The 10,007-nt window shown below is 40.7% G+C and overlaps 2 pseudogenes; one reads left to right on the forward strand and one right to left on the reverse strand.

Moving 5' to 3' along the window:
• Positions 1 to 3,694, forward strand: part of LOC102832618 — an 8,695-nt pseudogene extending 5,001 nt beyond the window's left edge.
• A 2,810-nt stretch (positions 3,695 to 6,504) lies between these two features.
• LOC102833002 lies at positions 6,505 to 7,015 on the reverse strand (annotated as a pseudogene).
• Positions 7,016 to 10,007: the final 2,992 nt, after the last annotated feature.

Here is a 10,007-nt window from a genome sequence, read left to right on the forward strand (position 1 = left end):
GATGATGCATGGAGGGGATTGTAACCATGGCAATGAAATGATATATGATAGAATGAATGTAAAACTAATGTTCTCCCATGTAAACTATCAGATAATTCACAATAAAACATTAAAAAAAAAGTTGAGGGTGGTGAGACTTCACTGGTTCTTTGGACACATTATAAGGAGGGACCAGTCCCTGGGTGAGGACATCATGCTTAGTAAAATGAAGGGTCAGCAATAAGAGGAAGATCCCAATGAGATGGACTGACACAGTGGCAGCAACAATGGACTCAAATATAATAACTGTGAAGCTAGCACAGTACTGGGCATTGTTTTCTTCTATTGTGCACTAAACAACAGCAGCCACAAGAATTTGAACACAAGTAATTTGGAATCCTGGTGTGGCTCTGTAGGATAAGCGCTGGTCTTCAAGGTCAGTTTTAACCTCAGAGTCAACAGTTCAAACCCACCAGCTGCTCCCTAGAAACCCTATGTAAAGTTGCTATCAGTCAGAACTGACTCCATGTCACTTAACACAACAGTTTAACTCCAGGGTCTTTACTACTAAAAGGAAGGCAATATCCAGGCATCCAATGCTGTATTTAAAAAAAAAAAAAAAAGTCTTAAGTCTTGCTGGAGAACAGAGACAATGAGATTGTTAGGAATATTTTTCATATCAAGCAACCTAGCAGCAAAATGTATTACTGTATTTTTTTTATTATTTCTAAATACAGGAATTTAGAAATAATACAATAAAACAAACTCTAAATACAGTAATTTAGAAATATAAAGAAAATTTGGTTAAACAAAATCTTGTTAAGAAAATATTGGGAATTATGAGGGTACAGGAAAAAAATATATATGAGCTCCAGATACCTACAATATGAAAGGGAATCAATCCCCACATCAAACTTCCCTAAAACACTGAATGATAGAAATCAGTGGAGCCATATCCTACAAGGCTGTCAACAAAATATTCTAGCAAAAGATGATTTCTGACATGAAAGGATTCAGAAAATAAATTACCTGTGTACTCTTTTACTTAAAAAGGTACAAATCACTCAGACAAGGAAAAAGTCCATGAACATGGAGATCTCAAGAAAGAGGAAGGTACATAAGGAAGAGATGAACACTGTGGTAACACTTGGTTCTGTCTAAATTATTAATAATTTGCTAGTTGTTGTTGTTAAGTGCCATCGAGTCAGTTCTAACCCATAGCGACCCTGTATAGGGTTTCTGAGGAGCAGCTGGTGGGTTTGAACTCCCAACCTTGCAGTTCAAACTGACCTTGCAGTCCAGTGCATTATCCTATAGTGCCACAGAAAATAGAGATTTTTTTCAAAAAAGAAATGAATCTTATTATAATACAAATGTTCTCAATTAGGTATTTTTTGTTGTTAAGTGCTGTTGAGTTGGTTCCAACTCATAGCCTCCCTGTATAGTGTTTTCAAGGAGCAGCTGTTGACTGTGAACTGCTGACCTTGTGGTTAGCAGTCCAGTGATTAGCCTATCCAAATAGGTATTTGGTAATCATGAAAGTGGCGAGGGTTTTTGCTTCAATTTCTGACATATGAAAACAAAGGGGGAAAAGATTATATGTAAAGTCTTTGGAAACTTACACAGAAGCCACATAGCAAGGTATTATGGGTACAAGTTGGAAAATGCTGTTTGGTTGGGGAACAAGTTAGAGCAAAAACATAGCTAAAGAAGCTCAGTTTGTTTGTAACAGAAACCTGAAGAGTCCCCAACTTCTTGCTGTTAGAAGAACAGAGGGAAGCAATACTATCTTTCAAACACCAAAACTAAACTGCAGATTCAGAACTCAAAACTGCAGTTCAGATTTGAAGGACTAGATTTGATGCAAATATGATTCGGTGGTCCTGCCCAGGTGCCCTTGACAAACAAGATCTATTCATTCTCCAAATACCGAGCATCCCCTCTATACATGCAAGGGCTGAGGACCCAGCATGAAACAAGACAAAGTTCCTGTTCTCAAGGAGTTTGCATTCTGTTGGGGTGAGTTCATAAGGAGTGGAACAGTGAGCAATTCTCTTCTGATAGAACACTCCCAAATGTACTCCAGATTCCTGCTAAGACACGATGCTGCTTTATTTGTTTCTAGGTTATGGGGTTTGGTCGTAAAATAGTACAGCTGTGCCCACGAACCCACACACCAATCCCCACTTGTTTTGCACTATCCTTATCAGTAGCTTGCACACTCTAGTCCGAGCAGGTCAACTTGAGATACTGGTTATGGAAAGTTTACACTCCTGAGGAGAAATGAGGAATGAGCTGGAATGGTTCTCCCACATAATTAGAGAAACCGGTGATGACAGTCAAGCATAGCTAAGCTCAGGGACAGAGACATCAGGAACAGGGAAGGACCAAGAACCAAGGAAAGGAAGCTATGGGAAATCACGTAACACAGATGGAAATTTGAACCTATGAATGTCTAATACTTTTTTAAACTTTCTTGAGACACAAAACTTGATTATATATTAAATAATATATAGATAATATTAACACTCAACATTAATTACAAACATTTAATTGAACTTCCTTAAACATGTCATTATAATGTCCATCATAATGTGCTTCAGGTAACTGACCATTTTGAACAATGCTTTAGTAAGCATCTGGTAGGTAGAAGTTCCTTGTTAATTGTTTCATCCATGAAATTGATTCTTATAAGTGGAATTTACTGAGCTTAAGGGTATTTGAATTTTCAACTTTAAAGGAGATTGTCAGATTGCTTTCCAAAAAGACACATCACAGCTGAAATACTTTACATCGCAAAACAACAACAACAACTAAATCCATTCAGTCAATTCCAACTCATAAGAGCCTACAGAACAGAGTAGAAGTTTCCCATTGAGATTTCAAGGTTATAAATCGTTAGAGAATCAGACTGCCACATCTTTCTCCTGCAGAGGATTTGGTTAGCAGCTGTTCTCTAACCTCTGTGTCACCAAAGTTCCTACTCTATAGAAAAAAAATGTTTATTGTAATACACATGACAAATTATTAGTGTATATTATACAAAGAAATCTTACAAACTGAACAAAAACATGTCTAGTGAAAGATGTACAAAAGTGTTTAAGTACGTAATTCACAAAAGAAAATCCAAATGACTACCAAATATATGAAAAGATGTTCAAATTTTTACTAGTAAGTTATGAAGATGCACAATAACAACTGAAATTCTTTACTCCCATCAGACAAGCAAAAATTTAAAAAGAAATGTAATACCTATTGTTCACTGGTGAGTAACCCCAGGCACTATATAGTGCCTGGAAGAGTAGCCTCTGCTGCCTTGCATGTATGTTACAGGTTTGGGTAAGGACGCCTTTGGACTGGGTACAAGTTGCTAGTGCCTGGCTAAAGTGTAAAAACAGGGGGCCGGGAGCGGGCCCGGGAGGGACAGTTCCCAGTGCGCCTCCTAAGCCTTCCCTGTTGCCTAAGGAATTCTGGCGATCCCATGTCTGCTCCGCTCTCTCTTATGCTCTCTTACTATCCTATAGTGGGCTTGGAGATGTGGAAGCCCAGGAACGCAGTGCTCAGGCTCCGGAGCCCTGAGGCCTACCTCTCTGCGTCTCCTGAGACTTCTCCTGACAAACGACCACTTTCTGGGCCTACCATCACGGTTTTGCTCTGCCCGCGCCCTGAGTCACCTGTCCCCAAGAACTTTTGTCACTGTCAACACCACCGCTGACCTTGCAGTCTCAGGTGTCTGCCCCGCCTGAGCTGTACTGAGGCTCCCCAGTAGCGTCAGGCCGCAAGGGTCAGTCAGCCAGGTAAGTGGGGAGTGGCCCTTGCCCAACTGTTTGGCACCCCTCTCAAAGCAGGCAATAGTGTTTTGTGAATTTGAGAATTTCACTTACTTCTCTCTTTTGCTTATAATTTTTATGAGGACTGGCTATTAACTTGTGTTGTTAAATGCAATCCAGTCGATTCCTACTCAATTATCCTGTATAGGGATTCTAGGAGCCTCTGGTAGGTTTGAACCACCGACCTTTCAGTTGTAAGTCCAATGCTTATCCTACAGCACCACACCTTTTTGCAAGTGACTTTTGAACATCTGATGATATGCACACAGTATGTGAACTTTCTCCTTCAGTTTATTGATCTAATGGGTTAGGTTGTTCAATTTCCTTACGTTGTGACATTTTTGTATCTCTGTACATAGATACCTTGCTGGATTCTATTTGCAAATGTTTACTTTGAAATTTTTGACTATGATATGTGAGAAAAATCAAGAGAAGAACATGCTTAGCATTTCTCAGACTGAAAGAAATGAAGAAAAAATTTCAAGCGTCAACATGCAACATTGAAGGATTTTATGGGTAAATATTGAATGATGCAGAAAGCATCAAAAGAAGATAGAAGGAATGCACAGAGTCGCTGTACCAAAAGGAAATAAATGGTCGATGTTCAGCCATTTCAAGATGTAGCATATGGTCAAGAACCAGTGGTATTGAAGGAAGACATTCAAGTTGCAACGGAAGCATTGGCAGAAAACTAGGTTCTAGGAATTGATAGAATGCAAATTGAAATCTTGCAACAAACTGATGCAGCCCTGGAGGCGCTCACTTGTCTATGCCAAGAATTGGAAGAAATCTATATTTTGCCCATTCCAAAGGAAGGTGAGTCAACAGAATGCAGAAATCACCAAACAATATTAATACAACATGTTTATTAATATTGTTTGTACATTAATACAACAAGTAAAATGTTGCAGAAGATAATTCAAAAATGCTTGCAACAGTAATCCAAGCCAGAAAAGGACGTGGAGCTAGGGATATCATTCATTACTTATGTCAGCTAGATAATGGCCGAAAGCAGAGAACAGCAGATAGATGTTAATTGTGCTTTATTGACTAGACTGTGTTATGGATAACATTGTGAAAAATGGGCACTCGAGAACTCTTCATTGTGCCCATGAGGAGTTTCTACTTAGACCAAATGGCAGTAATTAGAACAGAACAAGGGGTTACTGATTGGTTTAAAATCAAGAAAGATGTGTGTTAAAGTTGTACCCTTTCACTTTTCTTATTCAATCTGTATGCTGAGCAAATAATCCGAGGATCTGGATTATATGATGAAGAATGTGACATCAAGATTGGAAAAGACAAACTATGATATGCAAATTACACAATCTTGCTTGCTGCAAGCTAGAGGACCTACTGATGAAGATCAAAGACTACCAACCTTCAAATCTGGATTGTACCTCAGTGTAAAGAAAACAAACATCTGTAAAGAAAACAAAAATAACATCATGATAAGCAGAGTAAGCATTGAAGTAATCAAAGACTTCACTTTGCTTGGATCCACAAACAACACTCATGAAAGCAGAAGTCAAGAAATCAAAAGATATAATGCATTAGGCAAATCTGATGCAAAAGACCCTTTTTTCCTCATCTTGCATACTAAGGAGCTCTGGTAGCGTAGTGGTTACAAATCGGGCTGCGAACCTTAAGGCCAGCAGTTCGAAACTACCAGCTGCTCCGCGGGAGAAAGATGAGGCGTTCTGCTCCCGTAAAGATTTACAGCCTCGGAAACCCTGTACAGGGTCGCTATGGGTTGGAACCGACTCGACGGCACTTAACAACAACAACAACACAACAACATGCTTTTAGTATCTAATATATATATATACATATATATGTATACGTTTACATATATATATGCTCTGGTAGCATAGTGGTTACGAATCAGGCTGTGAACCGCAAGGTCAGCAGTTTGAAACTACCAGCTGCTCCGCAGGAGAACGATGAAGCTTTCTGGTCCCATAAAGATTTACAGCCTTGGAAACCCTGTACAGGGTCACTATGAGTTGGAACTGACTCCACAGCACATAACCACCACCACCACCACCATATATATTTGGAGTCCTGGTGTGGCGCTGTGGGTTAATGCACCAGACTGCAAAGCCGTTTGAACTGCAAGGTCGGCGGTTCAAGCTCACCAGCTGCTCCTTGGAAACCCTCTAAAGGGTCGCTATGGGTCGGAATTGACTCAACGGCACTTAACAAAAACAAATCATCATACCAAAGGCAATCTACTGGTTGTTGTTGTTGTTAAGTGCCGTGGAGTCGATTCCGACCCATAGCAACCCTGTATAGGGTTTCCAAGGAGAAGCTGATGAGCTTGAACCAGCGACCTTGCAGTTCAAACGACTTTGCAGTCTGACGCATTAGCCCACAGCGCCACACCAGGACTCCAAAAACAGATTCAGGTAAAAGCAGCAGACAGTTGACCATGTGTGCCATCATTATTGACTGCCACACAGAATTCAAGACCGCCATGTAGTGTTGGGCGGTAAAGTGGGCTGGAAGACGTCACGAGATCCAGAGCATTACACTGTGTATTTCATCTGCATCACAACCACAGGGGACGACAAACAGTGAGCAAATCTCAGCGCTCTTTCAGTGCAGCGTGAGGGGCTTCTGAATATCCGGGTGGTGGCACGGCGGGTGGGAGTGGGGGCAGCTGATGGATTGCGCTGGCAGTTCTGCCATGGGTTCATTGCACCTCCGCCTCACCTTTCTTGGGCTCCTGTTTCAGTTTGTAATGGGCCAGAGCGGCCTTGATGGTGTCCTCAGCCGGCATGGGCAGTGCAGATTTCACGGGAGGCAGGCAGAGCTCCTTGGCGATGTCTGTGTTTCTGATGGTCAAGACTTCTTCAACCGTTTTCCCTTTCACCCACTCAGTATGGCTAATGAGCTGGATGCGATCACAGAACCATGGGCCAACTGTTTTAAACCGGGCGTCCACAGTCTTCCCCTTGTTATCCACTGGGATCTGCAATTTCATTACACCACCGCAAGCCGGAGCCCCAACAAGTCCAATTCCAACATTTTCAGATGTCTTGTCGAGGTATCCCACGTTCCTGGGATTTTCATAACCATCGATCCACAACTTTCCTTAGATAGAGCCGAGCAGGGGCTGACAGCTCCGAGGCAGGCAGGCGTGGGCTTCAGAGCAAAGGGACCACCGCCGCCCACCGCAGATGGCCCGCTTCAACCGCCACCATCTTGCAGGGCCTCAAAAGACCTTTAAAGTGTTAAAAACCAAAGGTATCAGTTTGAGGACTAAGGTGCACCTAACCAAGACATAGTATTCTCAGTCATTTCATATGAATGTGCAAATTGAACAATGGAAGTCTAGAAGAATTGATGCATTTAATTATGGTGTTGTGAAATTTTTTTAAAGTACCATGGACTGCCAGAAGAACAAACAAATCTGTCTTAGAAGAACTACAGCCAGAAGACTCCTTAGGAGTGAGGAAGGTGAGACTTTGTCTCTCATACTTTGGGTATATTATCAAGCTAGTCCCTGGAGAAGGGCATTATGCTTGGAAAGCGAAAAGTGAAAAAGAGGATGACCTCCAACAAGATGGACACAGTGCAGCAACAGTGAGCTTAAACGTGGCAATAATTATGAATGAGGATGTTGCAGGACCAGGAAGTGCTTCATTCTGATATGCAGAGGGTCGCTATGAGTCTAACTGACTGACAGCACCTAACTACAATATGTGAAATTGGTACATTTGTTAGATTTTCAAATTCAAATTATTCCTGCTTCTGAAAGAGTGGAGGACGAAAGAAAAAGGCTGTGTGCTGGCGGCCAGGAGGCAGGCTTGCAGAATGTGTCCTTTGGTTGTTTAAATGATTATATATTCCTAAATATTTTTGTGTACATCCCCCCTGCCAAAAAAAAACAACAAAGGGAATAGAAACAAATAATGTTGTATGATGATGCACCGAGGAGATTGTAATCATTGCAATGAAATGATGAGTATAAAACTGATGTTCTCCCATGTAAATTATCCCTCAATTCACAAAAAAAAACTTATTTAAAAAAAAAAAAAAAGAGTGGAGGGAGAAGAGAGAGGATTCATTTCATCCCTGTTTCCGAATGGCTCAACTATGGTAGAAACCAATTGCTCTTTAAAGAGCAGATGCTGCTTGAAGTGCCTTTCCCTCTGGTGAGTTTCTGCTGACCTTTCCAACCTTTACACTGGCATTTGCTCACTTCAAATATTCCAGCTCTTCTTGGATTAATTTTGGTAGTTCAAACTACCAGGAAATCATCCACTTCCTGAAGGCATTCACCTTTGCAATCATAGAATTGTATGTTTCGGTTCTCTTCTGTTGCTGTGCTAAGTCTCCTCCCTCTCTGCCATCCATGTGTATACTATCACAACCCATTGGTTGTTAATCTTTCTTTGTTTGCCTTCACTTTTTTCTTTCTTTCTTTTTTTTTTTTTTTTTTTGGCAATAGCTTACAGTTTTAATTTTTCACCTAATCCAACAGTCTGTGTCTTTTAATGGGTTAATACAGTCCACTTATGTTTAGAATGATAGATTTTTTATTCCTTCCATCTCACAGTTATTTTAATAGATTTTTCTTTTTCACTCTTTTTTCCATTACCTAATTTTTGTAAATTTGATACAGCTGTTATTCATATAACTTCTTCCTTTTGTTAATTTGGCAGTGGTGATGGTATGCCGTGAAGTCTGTTCTGACTCATACCAACCCTATATAGGGATTTCTAGGCTATAAATCTTTATGGGAACAGAAAGCTTCATCTTTCTCCCATGCAGCTACTGGTGGACTTGAACTGCTGACCTTGTGGTTAGCAGTCCAATGTATAACCTGCTACCCTACCATTGTTCCTTTTTGTCAATTTGTTGTTGTTAAGTCCTGTCAACTCATAGCGACCCTGTATAGGGTTTCTGAGGAATAGATGGTCGATTTGAACTGCTGACCCTGTGGTTCACAATCTAGTGCTGATCCTACAGTGCCACATCAGGATGCCAATTGTTAATTTTTTTGTTGTTGTCAAGTGCCTTTGAGTCGGATCCAACCCATAGTGACCCTGTATAGAGTTTCCAAGAAGCAGCTGGTGAACTTGAACTGCAGACCTACATGTCCCTTAGTATACTTTAGGAGTCTCTGGGCAGCACAAACAGTTAAGCTACTGTTTTTCAGCTAACAAAGGTTGGTGGTTTGAACCCATCCAAAGATGCCTGGGGAAAGAAGGCCTTATGATCTGCTTGCAAAAGGCCACAGCCTTTAAAACCCTGTGGACCACAGTTCTAGTCTGACTGTTTGACAACTGACATGAATTTTGTTGTTCTTGCTTTAGTAAGTAATTGCAACATCCCTTTCCCTGTTTTATGGAACAGTTACATATAACTCTTTTATTTGCAGATAAAACAGTAAAACAAATATTATATATAATAAGAAAGATTTCTGTAAACTGACATGAATTTCCAGGATATCCTTGTGTGGCACTGTAGGAACCTCACTGGCCTTCGAACCACAATGTTGGCAGTTCAAACCCACTAGCTGCTCCCTGGAAACCCTATATAGGATTGCTATGAGTTGGAATCGATTCATGGCACTTATCAACTGTTAAGTTAAAAAGCAAAATGTAGAACAGTATCAATAATATGCTGTTTCTATGTAAAAATGAGGGGGGAGAAATAAGAATATACATACATACATACATATATATGTGTGTGTGTGTGTATGTATGTATGTATGTATGTATAGTGCTATAGGATAAGCACTGGACTGCTAACCACGAGGCTGTCAGTTCAAACACACCAGCCACACCCTGGAAAGCCTATACAGGGTGCTAAGAGTTGGGACTGACTTGATAGTACTTAATAGCAATATAAGTACATAAATAATACACTGTTAACTACAATTGAGTCAGTTCAGACTCATAGCCACCCTATATAGGGTTTCCAAGGAGCAGCTGGTGAGTTTGAACTGCCTACATTACGTTTCCTACCACTCATCTGTCAGTTTGTCTTACTGTGGTGACTTGTGAGTTGCTGTGATTCAGGAAGCTATGCCATGGGTATTTTGTACCAGCAGGGTCACCCATGGTGGACAGGTTTCAGATGAGCTTCCAGACAAAGACAGACTAGGAAGAAGGAGTGATGAACTACTTCCGAATATTTAGTCACTGAAAACTTATGAATAGCAGAGAATCACTGTCAGATATAGTG

Source organism: Chrysochloris asiatica, unplaced genomic scaffold, assembly GCF_000296735.1.
Source record: "Chrysochloris asiatica unplaced genomic scaffold, ChrAsi1.0 scaffold00458, whole genome shotgun sequence".
In the NCBI taxonomy this organism is placed as follows: domain Eukaryota; kingdom Metazoa; phylum Chordata; class Mammalia; order Afrosoricida; family Chrysochloridae; genus Chrysochloris; species Chrysochloris asiatica.